The following is a 22,715-nucleotide window of genomic DNA, read 5'->3' on the forward strand; positions in this document are numbered from 1 at the left end:
TTAGGTTTAGTTTAAAGGGGTTTATAAAGCGCATGGTGACGCCTCCCGGCGTGTCCCCGCGCTTAGGGGACCCCGGACACAGTGCCCGTACAATAGTTCGAAGGGGCTGAATCCCAGGGACTTCTGAGGGACCTCTCGATAGGCGAAGAGGAGGCAGGGCAGCAACACGTCCCATTGGCGTCGTAAGGGTTCTTCCAGGCCCATGATCATCCCCTTGAGGGTTCTATTGAAACGTTCCACCAGTCTGTTTCCTTGGGGGTGATAGGGGGTCGTAAATTTGTATGTGACCCCGCATTGCTGCCACAGTGACTTCATGTAGCGGGAAATGAAGTTCGTACCCCGATCACTGACGACTTCTCGGGGGAAGCCCACCCGGGAGAAGATCCCCATCAGTGCCCGGCCCACCACGGGAGTGTCACGGTCTGGAGAGGGATAGCTTTGGGATCATGGGTGGCATGGTCCACCAGGACGAGGATGAAACGGTGACCTTGGGATGTTCGGGGCTCCAGGGGCCCCACGATATCGTTCCCCACCCGCTCGAAGGGAGTGTTGACGACTGGAAAAGGTTGCAGGGGGACCTCTAATTTTCCGCTGCTCTTCCCGCTGGCTTGACTGGTGGGGCAAGTCCGGCAGTGATTGATCACATCATTCCTCATTTTGATCCAGTAGAAGTGGGTCACCAGGCGGCTGTATGTCTTGTCCTGCCCCAGGTGCCCGGCGAGGGGCACATTGTGTGCCATGTTCAGGAGGAAGTCTCTGAATCGGAGGGGGACCACCAATACCCGGCTGGCCCCTAGCTCGGCAATCTTCTGCTCGCTGTAGAGGAGCTCATTGTCCCAATAGACCCAGTGGGCCCCGAGGCATCCCCTGTGCTCTGGGCTGCGGCTTGCTGGCGGATCCCCTCGAGGGAGGGACACGTTTTTTGCTCTTGGCGGAACTGTTCTCGAGTGGGGCCGCCTTCTTGACGCCATTGGGCCAGTTCCGGGAGGTCGCTGAGCGGGGCAATTTCTTCACAGTTGGGCCCCGGTGGACCGGGTTATGGGTCGGTGTCTTCGGAGACGACGGGCGGTGGAGGCTTGGGCCATTCTGGTTCTTCGGTTGAGGTGATGGCTCGGGCGGCCATGGATCGGGTTGTCGCACAGACCCATTCAGGGAGGCCTAGCATCCCCAGATTGTCCCTCCGCTCGACGTCAGCCCAGGGGGAGCTCTCGAGGTCGTTCCCGAGGAGGCAGTCTACGGGGGCATCGTCTCGGACAGTCACTTTCAGCATGCCCGACACTCCCCCCCATTCAAAGGGGACGCGGGCCATCTGGCACAGGCTCTCGGAATTATCCGCGGACCGTACTGGGCACAGTACATTGGGCAAGATTTGATCCGGGGTCACCAGGTGGCAACGGACGACCGTCACGCTGGCTCCGGTGTCGCGGAGGGCTTCGGCCCGGTGTCCATTAATGGTGACCCACTGGCTGTACTTCTTAGTGTTGGCGGGGATTGGGGCCCGGGGGACCATGTCTCTTTCGCCCAGACATACCAGGGACATGGCTGCGGGCTCCCACTCGGTCTGGTCTTGGTCATAGTCTTCTTCTTCGCCCTGCTCCTCTCCCAGGGAGGCGGCGGCGATCTGGCGGTTTTGCGGACCTATGGGGTTGGATGGCTGGTTTCTGGGACAGTTGGGGTCATTGGCGTAATGACCGGGTCACTGGAATTTGTGGCAGATAAGGTTCGAGCGGGGCCCGGGCCATGCTGGGGGGCCCCTCTTCCGGCCAGGGGCGGGGAAGTGTTGGTGGGGGGCACCGCGGCGGTGTCCCTGCCCCGGCCCTGGCCTCCTCCTCCTCCTCCGCCTCGCTGATGGTAGGATCGCTGGTGAGCTCGGCCTTGGTCTCCCATCCAGTTCCGGGGGACCCGGGTGCTCTCCCATCGATCGGCTTCGATGGCGAGTTTACGTGGCTCGGTCAGTTTGCTGTCGAGGAGGTGCTGCCTGAGTTCAACGAAACAGTTGTTGGAGAGGTGTTCCCATACAATGAGGTTGAACAGCTGCTCGTAGGTGGTGACTTGGCTGCCTTTGATCCACCCCTCTAAGGCTCTACTATAGAAGTTCACATACTCCACCCAGGTGGTACCGGGGCTCCTCTTGCAGTCTCGGAATCGCTGCCGGTACATCTCGGGGGTGAGCCAATAGCGAGTGAGGAGGGCGGCTTTCATGTGTTCGTATGAGGTCATCTCGGCGTCGGGGAGCTGTAGCAGGGCGTCTCTCCCCTCATTGACGAACCTCCCCCACAACCGGGCACCCCAGTCTTTTTGTGGTACTCGGTGAAAGGTCATGGCTACCTCGTAGGCCTTAAACCATTGCTGGATGTCGTTATTTTTATAGTACTCTCGGACAACATCTTTGGGGATGTGGACCTTTGTGTCTGTAGAAGGAGGGGTGCTCCGGCTCCCGGAGACGCCGGTGTCCCCGTTTTTCGCCTTAATCTCCAGTTCTTTTAAACCGCGCTCGTGCTCGTATGCGAGCTTCTTTTCCTCGAAATCCCTCTGCCTTCTTTTCTCTTCCAGGGCTCCCTGTAGCCGTAGTTGCTCAAGGGCTATCTTTTTTTCGGCCAGTTGTAGTTCTCCATCTAAGCGGAGTCTAGGCAGTTCCAATTCGTAGAGCTGGTTCCTTTCTCGTTCTCGGGCATCCTCGTGGGAGAGGCCCGTGTTTCTCTCCTCCGCTGGGGTTGCGATGTTCTCTGGGTGCAGATCGGGGATTGTGATGCCTTTGTTCTGGGGTGGCGTCGCTCCTGTCTCCACCCAGGTCTGCAGGGCCTGTTTGAGATCGTCTTTGGTGCTTAGTCCTGTGGTAGCGATACCCAAGTCTTTGCAGAATTGCTTCAAATCTTTGTGGCTATAGTCTTCCAATCGTTCCATCTGGAACTCTGAGGTCGGTCCGGTTTCCTTGGTAGTCATGGTCGTCGTGTGTTTCTGTTCATAGTGGGGCGAGTTACTCTCTGTATGACCTGCGTCGGCTCGGATCGCACCGCCTGCCACCAATGTTGGAAAGGGGATCTTAGGCTTGGCCGAGCGAAGTCGAGAGGCCTCCTGGCGAGGTTCCTCCCCTAGGATCGTACAGATGAGCAATCACCCCCCTACAGATGGACACCACACAAAGATAGGTTCTCCACGTTTTTATCAACACTTTAAGGCAGGATATCGTAGCGGTACAGGTGTAACTGGATCCAGGGATCCTTTTGGGTTCAGTCACTGAGGGAAGGGGGTAGCGGGACAGTCTTGGTACCAGCCTGGTACGGGGATACCCTACGCTCAGCTCTCAATCCTCGAGCTGGGGGGTTCCTCAGGGTTGGGCCGCGGCAGCACCAGCAGGGCTCCAAAGATGGTTTCAACCGAGATGAGCCGCGGCAGCGCCAGCAGGGCCTCAAGGATGGTTTCAACGAAGATGGGCTGCGGCAGCGCCAGCAGGGCCTCAAGGATGGCTTCAACGAAGATGGGCCGTGGCAGCGCCGGCAGGGCCTCAAGGATGGTTTCAACGAAGATGGGCCGCAGCAGCGCCAGCAGGGCCTCAAGGATGGTTTCAACGAAGATGGGCTGCGCCAGCAGGGCCTCAAGGATGGCTTCAACGAAGATGGGCCGTGGCAGCGCCGGCAGGGCCTCAAGGATGGTTTCAACGAAGATGGGCCGCAGCAGCGCCAGCAGGGCCTCAAGGATGGGTTCGGCGAAGATGAGCCGCGGCAGCGCCAGCAGGGCTCCAAATGTGGTTACGGGTTCCACACGGATGAGTTTGTCTCGGTGTCTCTCGACTCCAGGATACAACTGGCGACCTGCTCCAGGGCTGCCCCAGATATAGGTCTGTCGTCCTTTGATGTCCGGACCCTCGCACCTGGGGGTCGGAGGGGCCGGGATGAGCGTGTCCAGACACCCAGCATGGGGGTGGAGCCAGCGCCCAGGGAGGCCGGAGGAGATCGAAACCAGGTGTCGGGGGACGGTTGGAGGACCATCGAAACTCTTCCCCTCATTGATCCGTCAAGTGGCCTCTTTACCACCTGGTCAGATCGTGGTGCCTCGATGTCGGGGCTCCGCTGGGTCTGCGGCCGGGGTCGGGCCGAGGCCACAGGGCCTGGTCGTGGAGGGTCCAAGATGGAGTCGGTGTCTGAGATGGTGGTCCGGGATAGGGTTCGGACCAGTCGATCGTGGCGAGGAGGGGTTGCCGAGTTCCAGAGGGGGAGAGCCGGCGGTTGCCCGGAGGGGCGGCTCTCGTGTAGGTTGGATGGTGCCACCCTCGGACGGAGGACAGGGGTCGAGGTAGTTTAGGGTCCGCCATGCGGGAGGAGGCCGGGTCCAACAAGGCCCAACAAGTTTACTTTGCATACATTGCAAACAAACTCGTCCTTTTAGAGGTCCAATTTAGCTGACCCATGTGGAAGGTCCTGTAGGTCCTTATGATGCTCATATTCTTTCGGCTGCCCAGCCACAGTTCTTTCTTAGCACCACCATGATACCTGATTATCCACTACCACATCACATGGCATGGCTATCACATGCACTGTCTGCCAAAGCCACCCCTCTGGGAAGGCTCTACAAAGGCAACAACATTGCTTTTGGTCTTCCAAAGGTGTTGTTCTACTGATCCTTCTCCTTAGTAATAACTGTAACTAGCCCTGTGTCTGTGGCCTCAGGACTGATGGGATGCACCGCACTTACACGGTTCAGTTTCCCCAAACCGGTGGCACGTAGTACAAGGATGTGGCTCTGCTTCATCATCACCTATAGCTATAAGATACTCTGACAGGGTCGCCTGGCTCTTAAAACTCTCTTGTAAACATCATCATTTTGACACATTTGTTATGTAGAAAAGTATTACATAGTAAATAATCCTTTAACTGTAAAATACCAATTTTACAGTTGCTGAGGTCTGCTGAGTATCTGCTGAGTTGTTCCACTGAGTATCTGCTGAGGTGTTTATAAGCCCCATGATCATTCTAGTCCAATTTGTAAGAAAAATGATTGTTGGATGAGTGGGGTAGAACCCTGTTCAAGCAGTTGGCACATACCCCCTTTCAGGATGAACCACTAAAAGTCACAAAATTCACAAAATTAACCTGTGCATAAAAACAGTCAGGCTTAGCTTAGAGGCAATGTGTAAAGTATTTATGCAGCAAAAAAACAGTAAACATAAGAGAAAATCCACACCAATTTTAATACATGATTTGACAACAAAAAGCCAATCAGTAGAACTGGAATTATGAAGTTTAAGATAAAAACTAGCGACCAAAAGATCGAAGCACCAACTGCAGACATCGAGTATCGTGAGATCGGGAACATGTCAAAAGTTATGGCCAAGCATGATTAGGCTCCGTCTCCATTTACATTCGGACTTAGAAGTAAATCTGAACAAAAATGTCTGAGAAGGTATAGTTCACCAAGGCAAGGCAGTTGGTGGTGTCCGAGGAAGAGGTGTTGTCTTTGGGAAGCCACTGGATGAAGTCACGGTGAAGATTCCTTGGTTCGGAAAATCTCCAGCTGGATGAAGCTGCAGGGTGTAGTTGATGAGGGCCCCACAAGGACAGATACCCCGTCTGCAAGAAGAACATAGTGGGTGCTGCCGTGAAATCAGGCCAACCGGTAATGCACTTTTGGTGGTCAACGAGCAAGTAGGTCCCAGTCTCCTATCGGTTCTCAGAGCAACATTTTTTAAGTTCCAAGTTTTGGATTTGGCTATCTGCACCAACAACCAAGGGTCCAGGACTGGAGAAGCACTACTTAGAGGATCAGGACTCACTCAGGCAGGGTCCAGGGACGGGTTCAAGATGGTTGGAGCCATCTGATCAGGAGGCCAGCCAACTAACTCTTGGAGTCACTTCTGGAAGTCCTGGGGTCAAAGTAAAGAGCAGGGCTCAAGCAGCAGGGGGGAGCTGTGGGGCTCAGAGCAGACTTTGAACAGTAGAACAGTCCTTGTTGGTGCACCAAATCTGTCCCGCTGAAGTACACAGTAAGCCACAGCAGAAGGCAGTCATCTGAGAGTTCTTATGCAGGTCCAGGAGTGAAATAAAGAGTGGGTCTGAGGGTCCGATTTTTATACCTGGTGTCTCCTTTGAAGTAGGAGAGGTTGCCCTTTCAAAAGTGCTTGGAATTTCCTGCCTCCCTGTTGTGCTCCCAGTCTGTCTGCAGGCACAAAAGGCTAGAGTGCAGTTCTTTATTTGAAGGTACGGCACAACCTATTGACTTGCAAGCTGGGCTGTGCCTAGTTCCGACCCCCCATCCTGTCTGGGATGGCCCATCCTGGCAAACCTAATCCCTCTATTATGTGGCAATCCGGGAGGAATATTCAAAAGTCAACTGACAACTACACCCAGTCATGTGGCCCAGGAACAGACTACAAGCACCAAATGGTTAGGACAGGAAAATGCCAACTTTGGCATGTTCAAAACTGTAGCTTAAAATTCGACTTTACCAAAAAGGAGGATTTTAAATTACAATTTATCACGTATTACTTATAACAAGGTAACTAGATGTTATCCTAAGGTAAAGGTAGGCCTCACAGTAGAGAAAAATCAATTTGTGAGTTTTTCACTACTAGGATATATAAAACTTAAAAGTACATGTCAGACTCTTTAATTGTAATGCACCCTGCCATATAGGCTGTTTAGGGCCTACCTTAGGGATGACTTATTTGTAATAAAAAAGGATTTTAAGGCTTGGCAAGGGGGTTATGTTATTTTTCCAATTCGAATTGGCAGTTTAAAACTGCTAACAGGCAGCAATTGCAGGCCTAAGACATGTTTTAAAGGGCTACTTATGTGGATAGCACAATATGTGCTGCAGGCCCGCTAGTAGCATTTAAATTACCAACCCTGGGTATATAGTATACCACTTTACTAAGGTCTTATAAGTAAATTAAATATGCCAATCAGGAGTAAGTTAATGTTTCCAGGTTTTAGGGAGTGAGCACCTGTCCGTTAGCACTGGTTAGCAGTGGTGAAACATGAGTCCTAAGGCCAACAAAAACGAATTCCGCAAAAATAAAAAGCAAAAGGCAACTCAAAGGCTGATAAGTCTAACACGTTTGTTATGTAAACAAATACTGTAAAATACGTAACCATTCAATTGTACAATCCCAGTCACTGGCTGCGCGTAGTGATTTATTTTGTGTAAATCTTTTTATTGTTTTCAAACACAAACAGCACACATGAGAATGACCGAGCATGTATACATACAACAAATTCCTAATAGATATCAAGACAACCAAGGCAGTAATCCTTACTGCTTGCCAGCTCAATTAAGGAATCATCTCAAAAGTCCAGGAGTCACCCCCACCCCCGAAAAACAACCAGAGCAGTTTTATGGTATCAGCACAACGCAATACAATTCCAGCTTAATGCCCCATGCACCAGAGTCATTCTCAATTCGGCCCCCAACTCCCTTGCCTAGTACCCACCCACCCACCCGCCGGCGCGTCAACTCCGAAATTGTGTGTAAGAGAGTGTTAGGTTCGATCAGCTATGTGAACCTTCCTAGTCTTCTAACTTACAGCTTGAGTAGATATAGTGACCATTGAGGAGGTACAGGGACCCCCTGCTGCGCTTCCCAGCTCAAAGGCAGGTGTTCGTCTCCTAGCCCTCATCCCTGGTCGAAGCACCCATCTCTGACTCAGATCCTACATCCGCCCCTTTCAGTTCAATAACAAGGGCCTCCCATGCTCACGCTCCTTCCAGTGCTTTGTCATTGTGGGATCTGTGTGCCTGCTGCAGGCGAACTGCGCCCTCGCTGCTCGCCCATAGGAGCAATGCAGCCCTCCATCTAGGGTAGCTGGGCCCCTCCGCCGCCTTCCAATGGGACGTAATATCTCTCTTGGCAAGCAACAATCCCAAGTCCAAAAATTTACTTGTCAGTTTCGTTTTGCTGGTATGTGGGAACCAATGCATCAAGCAGGCCACCTTATCCAAAGCAATCCGTCGTCCAGTTACCCTACAAAGCAGCTCGACCACCTCCTCCCAATACGTGCCCAATTGCGGACAATCCCAAAGCATATGCATTAGGTCAGCGTCTCGCAACGTGCATCGAGGGCACCGTGCCGTATCCACCTGGAAATACTGATTCATTTTCGCCGGTGTAAGGTATGCTCTGTGTAAAATAAAAAAGTGGACCAATTGAAACCTGGCTGGCGTTCCTAGTGCTCTTCCACACCCTTCTAAGAATGGTGCGACCAGGCAGTATCAGGTATCTCTTTGTCTATATCCGCCGCCCACTGCTCTTGTAGCCTCTGTAGGGGAGCTAGCCCCTCTCCAATCATACGCCTATATAGACAGGTAACGGCCTTATAAGTGCCCGCTGCCATCACCACATACTGACACGCTTCACTTACTGGTGGTTCCGAGAGGCCCATGCCCCAGTGTTTTTGGATGGCAACGACCAGGCAGCGCATGTATTAAAAAATTGCCCCGTGGGAGCCCAAAGCTCTCTTGTATCTCACTGTAAGGCAATAATACGCCATCCCCAAATAGATCCCCTACCATCTGTAGCCCTAATCTGTCCGACTCCGCCAACACAGACCAGTCCCCCTCATGTGGCAGGGCTGTACACATCCCCAGCGGTATTTCCGGAGCGTAGGGTCTCCGCACCCCAAACCTATTGTGATATCGCTTCGAACAGTGTCTTCAATCGAAAACTCAGCCACTCTCAGCTTCAGCTGCAGTATCACATACGTTAATATGTGCCTCTGCACATCCGGTTCGACTTCCAGCTCTGGTCCACAGAATTCCTGTGCCACCGCCCGAGTAAGCCCCTGAAACTGCACGGCCAGATAATACAGCTCAAAGTCAGGAACCGCAAGGCCCCCCTCAGATCTTGGCCGCATCAGTGTGTCCAGTGCCACTCGACGCCTTCCCGTTCCCCAGATAAAACCTCCCACCGCTGAACAGTGCTGTCGAAACAGTGCCACGGGCATCAGTATAGGTAAAGTACGAAAAAATAAAGCAGCCGGGGAAGTGCCACCATTTTCAGCAATGCCACCCGACCCGCCACAGACAGTTGCAAGGTGCTCCAGAACTGCATACTGCCCCTAAGACTCCTCACTGCCTTGCCTATATTACCCTCCAGTAGATCTTCCTGGGTATGATATATCTGTGTCCCCCAAATAGGGGAGGCACGTGGGCTCCCACGTCACGTCAGACAAATGCTCAGATGGGGCACACGCTCTGATGACTGGGAACACGCAAGTTTTCGCCCAGTTAACCCGCAGACCTGAAATAAACCCGAATCGGCGGAGCAGGTCACGCGCTCCCTCGGGCGCCCCTCCCGCATCCTTCAAAAAGAGCAATAGATCGTCCTCGTACAGCGAAATATAGTGTAGGCGTCCACAGCTCCTCAGGCCTTGAAACTCCCTTCCTATTCTGGCTTGCATCGCTAATGGTTCAATGGCAAGGGCGAAGAGCAACGTGGAGAGTGGGCAACCCTGCCTGGTGCCATGCCCAACCGAATAGGAGGAAAATACCCTACCCACTCGCACCCTAGCGCTTGCAGATGCATATAAAATTTCAGTCCAACGGATATATCCCTCTCCAAGCCCGAAGGCTCTCATCACCAGGCTGTGCGTAGTGATGCTGGAGTGCAAGGGCAGGTCTCGCTTTATCAGTAGCTACAGAGAAGAGATTCTCTGACAGGATTGTCAGATTCCTAAAACTCTCCTGAAATTGAGGTCAGTACTCTTGAAGAAAGACATATGGTACGGTATTAGGCCCCTGGTTCATCTGAGCTCACATACTAATGTGAACAGAGCAGTGACATCAGAAGCACAGCAGCAAAAAGAACTCTGCTAATGTTACTGTCTACTCTGTACAGGATCATTGACATTGAAGTACAGATTCTGATTTTCCTAGATCCCATTGTACAAATAGAAGGCAAATACAAAAAAATATATTTTTGCTTTTCAAAAGAAGATGAAATCTATCATCCAAATTACTTCTTCACTCATCATTTTACTCCCAAGTTTCAAGAGTAGAGGGAGTGTACAATGCTCCAACTTTGCAATCATCAGGGACCATTGGATGGAAGTCAGTAAGGATGAAACAGTATTATTAAGCCAGGAGACTTGGACAGATGGATTGGTATATTCCCCTGATGCTGGTCTAGTCTTCAATGTCAGAATTATTCCATAAAATTAATAATTCCTAATGATCGGACCAGACTATCAATTAATTTACTGAATTTTTATCAGTTTTAAAGATTCGTAAAGCCTCTGTTACATTGACACATTACGTTTACGACGTCTGCTGCTTGCATTTATTTTAACTGTGAATAATTCTACCCAAATCAAGTAGTCCTTTCAAGGCTTGCATTCTCCAGAGACATACTTTTGCGAGTTAGCAAAGGGGCCCCCGTAACTAACTTGTATCAAACATAGCTGCCAAATTTCCGAATCCTAGGTGTGACATTTTCATAATTTCAGTGTAAATATGAGTGACATTTCATTGCGTATAAGTGACACTTTCTTGCAAGCAAAATAAAGCAATGAAGATGAGGTAAACATATACATTTGAGAAATCACACCCATTTGAGCAACGAGAAACTCTAAAAAGATCTTAAAATTGCTGCCAAGCACCAGAAATGGAAGGCCACTAACCGGAGACAGAGACTGCGTGACTGCAGTTCTCATTAACAGAAGGCCGACAGGCACTGCAGCTGCTCAGAAGATGATCTCATTGATCTGCTCATTCATGACCACGTGCAAGCCCAAAAAGGGTTCACTGATAGAATATCGATGTAACAAACATTGATGTTATAAATATCGAAAAAAAATATTGACTACAAAAATATCGACTCCAGTACCTTAACAGGTAAGTACACAAATATCGAGGTAAAAAATGTAGATGTAAAAAATATCGATTTAAAAATATATATAAAATAAAAAATATATAGTAAATATATTAAATATTAAAATTATTTTTAACAAAATAAATTAAATGTAATATACATTTTAACTAAATATAACAAATAAATTGTATTTTAAAAAACATATACACACAAACAAAAATGTATACATATACATATATTTACTTAAAAATAATGTATTAGGGGCGTGGCCAAGATGGCGACCTAGGGGGACGTGTCTTAAGGAGGCTCCTCGCTCCAGGCTCTCTTCTCCGGCCTCACTGGGTTCAAACTGTCCCCCAGAACCACTTTTGGGGCCGCAAAGGCAGAAGAGTTGGGGGGCTGACCTTGGAAGAGTTTCCGGAGAGCCGCCCGTCAGCTATCTCACCTTCACACAGGAGGCCGGGTGTCCCGTAATGGCGGCTGTGTAGCAGCAGATAACAGCGATCAGCAGCTGTCTGCACCCCGTGCCGTCACCCGGCCGTCCTGCTCCTCTCTGCCCTGTCCCGTGCTCGGCTGGGCCCTGTCCCGCCCTCTGCTGGCTGGGGACGGGCCGGGACCTTCGCTGCCTGGGCGGTAGTGACCCATCGCGGATGCCGGAGGGGACCGTCTGGGGCTGCGGGGCCTTGCCTGGTACCAGGAGTCGTCATTGAACGGAGGCGCAGTCAAGAGCCTCCTGGGTCTCGATGAGCTCCGGCACAGCGACATCGAGGGTGCAGCACGGAGGGATGTGCTGACCGACACGATGGACTGTGGCACCACGGTCGGGCGCAAGGTTAGAAAAATGGCGCAGCTGTTGGGGATCCAGCTTTGAGGCCATTGCGGGACCCCCGCCTCATCAGTAGGAGAGCCGGCTGCCCCTCCCCAACTTCCTGGGCCGTGTCGGACCACCATTCGCCTGCAGGGACCTCCTGCAACCTTGGCGGCATTCCATCGTTGCAGCCTTGTCACCGGCACCGGGAGACTCGAGGCGGGGGATGCGGGCCAAGCTCCACGAGGCTCCCAGCGCGGTGGAATCAGCAGCAGGTGAGCGGCGAGTGGGGGGGGCCTTTGCCAGTGGGCCCAGCACCAGGCGCATTGTCATGCCAGTCGGAGTCTGGTGGATGGGAGGACTTGGATGAGAGAGGCAGACTTGGGACCTGGTTGGATGAGATGCAATTCGGCTTTCTCCCAGCGCACGGGACGGAATCCGCGTTGGTGACCGTGTGAGAAAATCTGCGGGCGCGAGTCGACAGCGGTCGGGCAGCATTCTTGGTGCTGCTCGACATGTCGGCCGCGTTCGACACGGTCAGTCATCCCACCTTGATCTCTAGGTTGGAAGAATGCGGGGTCAAAGACAGGGCCAGGGACTGGTTAATCTCCTACTTGGACTGCCGTCAGCAACGGGTTTCGTTACCCCCTTCAGTTCAGAGGAGCGGAGAGTGGGACAAGGAGTACCCCAGGGCTCAGCCATCAGCCCTATAATATCTACCTCCGCCCTCTAGTCCAGCTTATTAAATCATTTGGTATCTCCGCATTTAACTATGCGGATGATACCCAGCTGGTCTTTTCTCTGGAGGGACAGGATGCAGTCACACTGGAGACCTTTCACCGGTGCATGCAGGCTACAGCGGAATGGCTCCATTTGAACTCGTTACAGTTCAACGGAACCAAGACAGAGGTCCTGCACTGCTCTACTGACCGAGTTCCCCGAGATCTCCCAGTTGACTTTTGGCCTCCGTCCTTTTCAGAGACGGTGTCAGCCGCACAATCGGCGCCCAATCTGGGCGTCATTTTTGGGCCTAACCTGCAGCTGGATCTACATGTAAATAAGATCACCTCCACATGTATGATGCTGATCCGTATGCTGCGCAAGGTTCTACCCCTCCTCCCTGAGCAAGCCAGACCAGAAGTAGTGCGTTGTACCATCCTAAGTCGACTTGACTACTGTAACGCACTGCTTCTGGAGGCCCCGGCAACTCTCCTGGGCAAGCTGCAAAGGGTGCAAAACATTGCTGCCAAACTCGCCCTCTCTCGCCCCTACCATAGCTCTTCTACGGCAGCGTTGCGGGAACTTCATTGGCTGCCGGTCCATTTACGGGTGCGCTACAAAGCAGCGTGTATTGTGTTCAGGGCTATCCATGGCCTGGGCCCAATCCCTCTGCGGCGAATGTTTGCCTGGTATCATCCATCTCGAGCTTTACGCTCCTCGTCGTCCAGGCTACTGGTAGTTCCGCGATTCCAGAGAGTGAGGATGGGCGGCCGTTCGTTCAGAGTAGCGGCGGCAAACTCTGGAACTCTCTGCCAATATCCTTGAGAAGCTTTGAAGATCTCTTAGCCTTTAGAAAGGCTTTGAAAACTTATCTTTTCCCCAGGATAGGTTGAGCTACTGCTTTCGCTTGGATCATGGGTCAAAAGCGCCAGGATGCCCTTGGTGGTGACAGGCCGCGCTATATAAGTATACCACAATACCACAATACAATACCAGGCCCTGGCTCGGGGGCTGGAACACCATCGGGTGGCCCGTTTCCACGCAACCTGAGGTGACCGTCGGCCCCCGGTGCTGGTGACTGCCTGGGGATTGCACCTACTCTTGGGAAGAGCTCTCCACCGGCGAACTGGTGAGAGTTGAATTGGAGGGGTGGGGCCTTGGGCCCTATGCAGAGCTTGGAGGTGCCGCCACGCACAGCCCTGGACATCGACCTTCATCACAGCTGCCGCTATGACACTGGGGGAGATCCGCGGGGAGTGGGTGCCGGAGGTGGGCAACTTTCGGTGAGCGCAGGGCCTGGCCCCAGTACAGAGATCTGGGCCTAAATCCATAGTTTCTCCGCACTCCACACCACCCCAGTTCAGACATGGCCATATGCAAATCAGTCTGACCCTGTGCCTCATGGGAACAGTCCAGCGCGAACTGCCAAGCCATGCCTTCCCTGTACCGGAAACAAGCTTCAGAGGACCGGTTTCTGGCATTTCAGCCGTCTTCAGCCCGGCTTGCTTGAATCCAGTGGCAAAGTGAGCAAGGGACTCACGTCTGAGCATACCCTGCCAACTTATGGCGAACAAAGCGGTACAAAAGGGGGTGGTGATGGACGGAGCATCTGAACCAATCAAACGCACACACCCAGTCAACAGATCTGGGTTTAATCGATCACCGTTCTTTAGGCCACTCTGTCACCCCAGTTCAGATATGGCCATATGCAAATCAGTCTGACCCTGTGCCTCATGGGAAAAGTCCATCTGGAGCAACGCTATACATCTCCGCACACTCACCGCGGCTGGGCTAGGGTGTGTATAAATTGGAGGTTCTCCTGGGAGGTCCTGCTGTGTACCGGGTCACAGCAGCCCCACCAGGAAATGCGGGCTGGAGACCGGGACTTAACGGTGCCCCAGAGACACTCACAGCCTCAGTCCAGGGGCTCGGGCGTGGGCGGCAGGGGGTGTAGAGGCAACCATGGCCTTGACACTCAAAAAAGGAGAACGCACCCTCACACATATGCTGATCAAAGGTCCCAGCAGAGGAGATAAAGGCCCTCCGTCTCCGACACCATCCAAGCCACAGTCGGACAATGCAGGCGAGGAGGCGCCGATCAACCGTACGTTCCTTGAATCGCTCTTCAACTCACTCATGGAGGACTTCCACATGCTCAAACAGGAGGTGGCGGGGGAGGTGAGAGAGATGCGGTGTGACGTGGACGGTCTGGGAGAATGGGTGACTGTTCTTGAGGAGAATGATCAAACCCGGAGCGTGGAGATGAAACAACTCCAAAAAGAACTGATTTGTCTCAAGGAGCAACAGGTGGACCTCCAAGCCCATGCAGAGGATCTTGGAAACAGATCACGTAGAATCAACATACGGGTACGGGGGTTCCGCCGTCTACAGAAGGAGCAGGTGTAGCACACTATCTGCAGGGTCTGTTCAGGGACATCCTGGGTGCTGGCTCGGAACTGGACATTCAGATCGACAGGGCGCACCGAGTGGGCCCGCCGAGGCAGGGCACTGCCCCTCCTCCAGACATCCTCGCTTTTTTGCCGGATTTCCCCCTCAAGGAAAGGATTCTCAGGGAAGCTAGACTGAAACAACCACTACATTATCAAGGTCACGCGGTGGACCTATTCAAGGACCTTTCCACCATCACACTCCAGAAGTGGAAGGCGTTCAGGGAGGTCACCTCCTTCCTCAGAGACAAAGGGGTAGCATACTCCTGGGGCCATCCCTTGAGACTAAAATTTAAGTGGAACGGGGTGCTGCACCAGATGAGGTCCCTCCAGGAGACCAGCGACCTCTTGGGCCTTGCCCACGCCGACCAAAGCAGCTCGCCACCCTGGACCCAGCAATGAAGAGATGGCGTATGGCATAGGGTGCGACTACGATGAACATCGACACCAACGAGCTTCTAGCCGGGCTTGGCTACTCTGTCACAAGAAAGAGAAGCTGCTGTGACGGCGGTGCTCAGAGACACTTCTCCTACAGCCTGATTGAATTCTCAGCGGGGGACACACCAATTACGATTCATAGCTGTCGGGGGGTAGGGAGCGAGGGGCCGCTCGTCGTTGAGGTTGCACGCTCCGGCAGGTGCCTTTTCCACATGTCTGCGAGGAGGGATGACAGACTTGGGACTTTGACTGTGTGTTGGGGGTATCCAGTTGGGGGTAGGGAGGGGGGCTGGGGCGTTTGGAAGAGCAGGGGAAGGGACCGGGGAAGGGGGGAGGGGGACAGTTGCGGGCAGGGATCAGGGGTCGGGGGATAGGGTGGGGGCAGGAACCGGTGTGTCATCTGGGAGGGGCCCTTGACAGGGCATCTTGTAGCGGCAGGGGACTTCGGGACAGCGCTGTCGTACCACACTCTGACTCTGTGATGGACCCTACCATGAAGATAGTTACCCTTAACGTGAAGGGGCTCAAAAACCCCATCAAGCGGAGAGCCATTCTGTCCTACCTAGAAAATTCTGGGGCTTCCATCTGCCTCCTTCAGGAAACACAAATTGCTGTCTAAAGACTGGCATAGGATGCGATCCCGTGCCTTTCCTCACCAATACTATTCCTCTAACATGGATAAGAAGGGGGGGGGTCGCCAAACTGGTAGCTAGACACTTCCGGGGCTCGGTGGGGGAAAAGGTGGAGGAGGTCAGGGGTAGACTGCTAGCACATACTATCAAAGAGGGGGGCATGACTTCAGTTGTGGGGTCTCTTGTCATATAGCTACTTCTTTTCTATATACTGTGTTAAGTTAGCATGAGCTTATTAAATGTTTAAACGCCATTTTGCACACGACACATAATTGTTATTTTAGCTTTCAACCTAGAAGAGCGTTGTGATTTACTTGAGAAATAATATGTTATTGCTCTCATATCAGCTTTGCTTGGTACACTGTCTGCACAGTGAGTACTGAAGCTTCCATGGATAACTCGACACAGTGTTGTTGTGAGGTCTGATCTTCGCACCTTCCTAGACATAACACAAATGCAGCTGCTGCCAAAATCTGGCTCGAAGCGGGTTTTATATTGCTTTGCAGAAAACACACGTAACACACTTGATGGTGCTTCGCATGCAGGTGGAAGATGATGTGATCCTCTGCCACTGAGATTTTGAGGTATGGGCCCGCCCTGCTAAAACCCAAAAGAGACCTTCATAGATCTAATATAATATGCTAATTAGGGAGGGTGAGAAATAGGTGTTGTTAATTCCTATTCATTTCAGCATCTTAGTATGCTGTCACCGTTCGCTTTCTATGGACTAGTAACTATGCTGATAACTGTGTTTCTTATAATATGTTTGCTTGTATTATATAAGATACTGCGTTTGAGAACCCTGCATTGGTAAATAAATATTTCAAATATGCACGTGTCCTCATTTACTCCACGTTCTGGTTTGAAATGATTATATAGCGAAAGAGTGTTCATGTGTTCCACGATACCTGAGGTACTCTAAGTTCATGTTCTGGTTTGTCTAAACATTGGGAGTTTGTTATGACCAATGAGAAACTGTAGCTAGCTCGGTAACGGAATTTTGGGTACTGAGGTGAGTTTTGAGCCATCCTAATTCACCGAGGTTCCAGATCTCTATGCACAGTTCTGTAGGAGAACGGAATTCCCGCTACACTCTCTACGCTCCTAATACGAGTCAGGAATACTTTCTTAAGAGTGCAGTGCCGGATGTGTTACTGATTCAGGATAAACATGTTCTCATTGGTGGGGACCTCAATCTTGTTATGGACTCGGATCAAGATAGATCGGGTCACCGCTATGGTATGACAGGGGCACTCTCACCGGAGGGGAGGGCTTGGCTGAGCCAGAGATGCTCACATGTACACCATACGTATGCTAGGCTAGACCATTTTATTAGTTCCTCAGAACTTTACCTTTTTGTGGACGAAGTGGAAATCGCCCCTGCCGCACTCTTGGATCACGATGCTGCGTAACTCTCCCTCTCAGTCCCTTGTACACGCACAACTAAGGGCAAATGGAGGTTACAATAATCTCTGCTACATAGGGCAGGGGTGCATCAACAGCTCAGTAAATGTATCTCCGATTATCTCTTGACCAACGATCAACACGACACACCTCTCCCCGCGCTTTGGTGGGCTCTTAAAGCAGTATTGCGGGAGGAGCTGATAGCGCTTTCCGCAGCGGAAAATAAGGAGCGAACGGAACAACGGGAATTGCGCACGGCCAAGGTCACAGAACTTGAACTGGTTCATAGCCGCACGGTTGCCCCTAGGATCTGGCGCCAATTGAAAGCGACAAGGGCACAACTTGCAGGCCTGGACCTGGACTGTGCGGAATTCGCGGCCTTGCGGCTTAAACACACCTATTACGTGGGGGGTAACAAAACAGGGCGCCTCCTGGCGAGCAAACTTAGGGCCCGCACCGAGCAGGCTAATATTACTACTATCAAAGATGCCCGGGGCAAGACGGTAGCGACTGATGACATGATAGCTGACTCTTTTAGGGAGTATTACGTGTCTTTTTATAGCAGGGACTCGACTGTTGAGAGGGTGGGCGAGGCCTACCTTAGCCAAGCGGCAACCATGGCCCATAACTCCTCGGGGCAGCAGCTCTGGACGCGCCAATCAGGATCGAGGAGGTCATTTGAGCGATCTCTAAACTTAAAACGTTGAAATCCCCAGGGCCCGACAGCTTCTCTGCTGGTTTTTATAAATCATTCTGCCCGCTCATCGCGCCAATTTTAACTTGACCTTTCAATTCTTTTCGGGGGCCGGGCACCATCCCACCGGATATGCTAGAAGTGGACATCATTGTGCTGCCCAAACCGGGGAAAGATGCTACCCAATGTTTTGCATACAGACCTATCTCCTTACTCAATCTGGATTTAAAGCTATTCACGGGGTTTTAGTTTCCAGATTGGGCCCGAGGTTGCCTGGCATCATAGACCTGACCAATCTGACTTCATCCCGAACCGCCAGTGTAGTGACAACACCAAACACCTCATGCATCTCATTGAAAAATCCCATTATACTAAGTCGGACGCCATGCTACTGTCAATCGATGCTGAGAAGGCGTTCGGCAGGGTGGACTGGGGGTTCTTAGATAAGGTGCTGGCACACTTTGGCATCGGGGATCGTTTCAGGGCCTGGGTCGCGAGTTGCTATGCTAAGCCGAGGGCATCGATTCAGGTGAACGGCACACAATCACGCCCATTTGACATTCAGAGAGGAACGAGGCAGGGGTGCCCTTTATCCCCCCTACTCTTCGCACTCTACATAGAACCTCTTGTCCAGAGAATCCGGGATAACCCTGACATCCAGGGGGTTTCCTTCAGTGGGGAGCACCACACACTTAGTTTGTACGCGGACGATATTCTAGCTGCACTAGAGACACCTAAGCAGTCCATGCCATGTTCCTACGTGAGCTGGAGGCCTTTGGTGCGGTGTCGGGCTTTAAAGTTAACACAGGAAAATCCATGCTTCTTCCCTTGGGTAGCAATGTTTCCAAGCTGGTGACTATACCCTTGGAATTTGGGGACCTTCGAGTTTACTCAGAGATCCCAGAGAATTACTCTAACCCCATCCACGGAGCAGACGGTCTCCTCGGCCTATATGCAACTCACCTCTCAAGTGCAGGGTGATATGCGCCGATGGCAGCAATACCCGCTGGCTTTATTGGGCTGCATTGCGGTGATCAAAATGTCCATATTGCCTAAAATCTTATATGTCTTCAAAAACCATCCCTGTTAGCCCACCCCTAGGAACTCTCTGCAAGCTCCAGGATACAATCCAACATTTCATTTGGGTGAGGAAACGGCCGCGGATGCGCAAGGATCTGTCTCATCGCACCCGGGCGAGGGAAGGCTGGGGATCCCTAACCTTCTACAACACTACTAATCAGCCCAACTCCGATACTTGGTGGAGTGGAGTGGAGCTTGTCCGAATCGGAAAAGAGGTGGCTTTTTGGAGGGTGCCCTTCCTGAAACGTGCGAACAGGCCAAAATATCTTAATAGGTCTTCTATCACTCGCACCATTATGAGGGTTTGGGACGCAGTTGCATGCCGGAGGGGGCTTACTTCGTTTCCCTCTCAGATGACACCCTTGCTCGACAACCCGGACTTTGAACCCGGGATGGACAGAATGGCTTTCTCGTAATGGCACACATCCCATGCCACTTATTCGACCTTAAGGGGTTTATGCAACTCTCAGACCTCAGGCAGTTCTATGACCTTCGCAACCCGAGCAGATACCAATACTTCCAGCTTGGATACTGGCTGATGCACCCAGAGGTGCACCCACTTGTAAGTAGGAAGCTGTGGGCGTATGAGAAATGGCTAGTCACTAAAGAATCAGATCGGAAATTGATCTCGGCGCTCTACCACATGCTCCATCCGCCACTCCCTGCATTGCATTCAGCGGGCCAGAGGCGCTGGGAGGGTGAGTTGGGTAGGGCTCTTTCTGATCAAGAGTGGCAGGCTGGGGGGCGTGGCTAGCAGGCCATGATGGCGGACGGAGTCTGCTAGAGCTCCGGTGCCACCGGGAAGGAACGATCCTGTGGGACGCTTCTGAGGGGCAGGGTAACGCCGTAGAGGAGAGACACTAGTTCCGCATGGCCCCCTGAAGACTTGGCGAAACATTGGTGGTCCTAGGGGCCAGGATTATGGAGCGGCCAGGAACAGGAAACCTGGGACCTACATCCGCACCAAAAGCCGGGACCTCGAGTGGAGGACACGCCCGGACCGCTGGGCACCAGTCGCCGGTAAAGCCTGAAACTGCCCCGTGACACTGCTTGTGGCACTGCCTTCACAGCGACGGAGACTGATGCGGACTGGACGGCCCACGCGCCCGTGGAAGGACTGGGTTGGCCCAGAGGTACACTTTAACATAGAAGCTGGTCTGCCGAGACGGGACCCGGCCGGGGGCAGCCTGATTCCCGCATCGGCTCTGCGGCCCTGGATGACCACCTGGAGAAGCATCGGAAGGTAGGGGGGCACGGGGTGCTGCGGAGGGGACAGGCCTGCTTCTCCCTCCTTCTCCCCCCTTCTCCCCACCTGACACAGCCTGGGGTAGAAGTCACTGCAGGCCACTGGGACTGGTGGCGCAAGACCGTGTGGAGGGCCCATGAGTACTGTGTGTCGCCGCAGTCGCTCTGCATCGAGTGAAGGCCACCTAGACCCCTACTGCGTGACATCGCTGGAGGGACGGAGACAGACTGCTGGGGACACGCTGCAGGTGGCCCTCTCATGACTCCTCGGGAGGAAGGCCTATAGGTGCTGGCAGCTGCCTGCCAAGAAGTAACCCGGGCGGACCCTACTCGGCGGGACATATATCCACCGACGACACTTGGGGACACGAGTCTGAGGTTAAACCCGAGAAGAGAAGGTATTGCTGTTGGGAGGTGCCCTGCCCCGGGTCCCGCTCCCGGACACTGACCATACCCGAAGGAGGCAGCCATGGTCCAGAAAGGGGCAAAAACAATGGACGGCAAAGACGGACCACCGGCGGGACACACCCTAGAGACCGGCCCGGAAGGGTCCACGCAGACAATAACTAACCCAGCCCTTACTGGAGACCAACAAATGGACAAACTAGACCTGATACTGCAAGAAATCAGGGACTCCAGAATCGCAATGGAAGCACAGATGGGAACCCTTACCACTAATCTTTCGCTATTGAAAGCCGATCACGGCAAATTAGCGGACAGTGTTAAAGACCAAGGTGCGACACTGACGTACCTCACCCCGATGGTGGCGAACATACCACCACCATCCAACAAATAAAATAACAAGTGAAGTCCCTAATGGAGCGCGTGGAGGATGCGGAAGGCCGCAACCGACGCAACAATATCCGTGTTATTGGGCTTCCTAGACGGAGCGAGGGGGCCCGCGCAACAGTATTCATGAAACAATGGTTCCGAGATCACGTGACCACGGAAGGCCTGTCGCCGCTCTTTTGTGTGGAGAGAGCTCACCGGATCCCCACTGGACGGCCAAGACCGGGACAACCGCCACGACCATTGATTGTTAAAATCCTCAACTACCGGAACAGAGACATGCAGCTTCAAAAAGCCCGGGAGAAGTCCCTCATTGAATATGAAAACCGGCGCATCTCGCTATATCCGGACTACACTAACCTAGTGCAAAAACAACGGTCCTCCTACTTCGAGATAAAAAAGAGACTCCAAAAAGCCAACCTCCGCTATGCCCTACTGTTCCAAGCCTTAAGGTGATACATGACAATAAAACCCACTTTTTCGAGAGTCCAACTGATGTGGAGGAATGGCTAGAGGTGATGGACATTGAGGAGAATCCAGGACCGACTCAAGGATCATCGGCCAGCGGCTCCAAGGACAGCTCAGAACACACAGGAGGAGCTTCCAGCACGCAGACTGCGAGATCGAAACGAAGTTAACCCACTAAATCCCAGCAGAAAGAAGGCCAGAAAGATGCTGTCGCAATGGTGGGCTCCTTCCGAGAAGAGCGAGAGATAATCAACACAGACACCGAAGACAGTACATTGCACTCGGACTCAGAACACAGTATGGTATTGTTCCCGACTGTGACGCCGAGAGCAGCGGATGAACTTCTGGACAATGGCCAGGAGTAACAGCCCAAATGGATGGGGCCTGATGCCCTAGGACCTACTGATATCCTTTATTTGTTGTATAATGATTGATAATATGCTGAGTTGAGAGGGGGGAGGGGGCCTGAAGTGGGAGGAACTGACTTTGATACAATATCTGGATGCTGAGGTTCGGTTTATATACGATTTGTTTACCACATGGCAGTTGCGATTAGTGGACCTCACAACCTACATTCCCGCAGAGAGGTGTGGCCCGGTGATATGAAGGCAGGAAACCCCCCCTGGAGGCTACCAGTAATAGATACTTTTAAAAATAACTTCCCTGGCGGCATCGTTGAGCCGGCAGCGCAGAACTGTGTGACTTTGTGGACACGGTACATGCTTAGTCGACCCCCCAAAGGCGTATGCACCAAAGAAAGTTTGGTTATGTTTTGCATTTTCTGGTTCGGCACAGCAATGTTCCTACCCTGCGCCTATAAAGTTCGAGTTTGGGGAGGGATGAAATATGTCTCCTGGCTAGCACTGACAATACAAACATTAAGGCACAAGGCACTGTCTATTGTGGCACCTGCATCCAAGTATGGCTAACACGAAGGGAAAATATAGGCTGGCTACCTGGAATGTACGGGGGCTTGGGGCAATACAAAAACGACATAGAATACATGCTTTTTTACTTCGCCAACAGGCTCAAATAGTATTCCTACAGGAATCCCACTTAACACTGTCCGAGGCACACACATTATGAAAGAAATGGAGGGGGACTATATTTTCTACAACGTATTCGGACTTTTCCAGGGGAGCTACCATATGGGTGCGACACGGCACTCCCTTTGTGGAAATTGAGAGGAA

Source organism: Lissotriton vulgaris, chromosome 2_1, assembly GCF_964263255.1.
Source record: "Lissotriton vulgaris chromosome 2_1, aLisVul1.2, whole genome shotgun sequence".
Classification (NCBI taxonomy): domain Eukaryota; kingdom Metazoa; phylum Chordata; class Amphibia; order Caudata; family Salamandridae; genus Lissotriton; species Lissotriton vulgaris.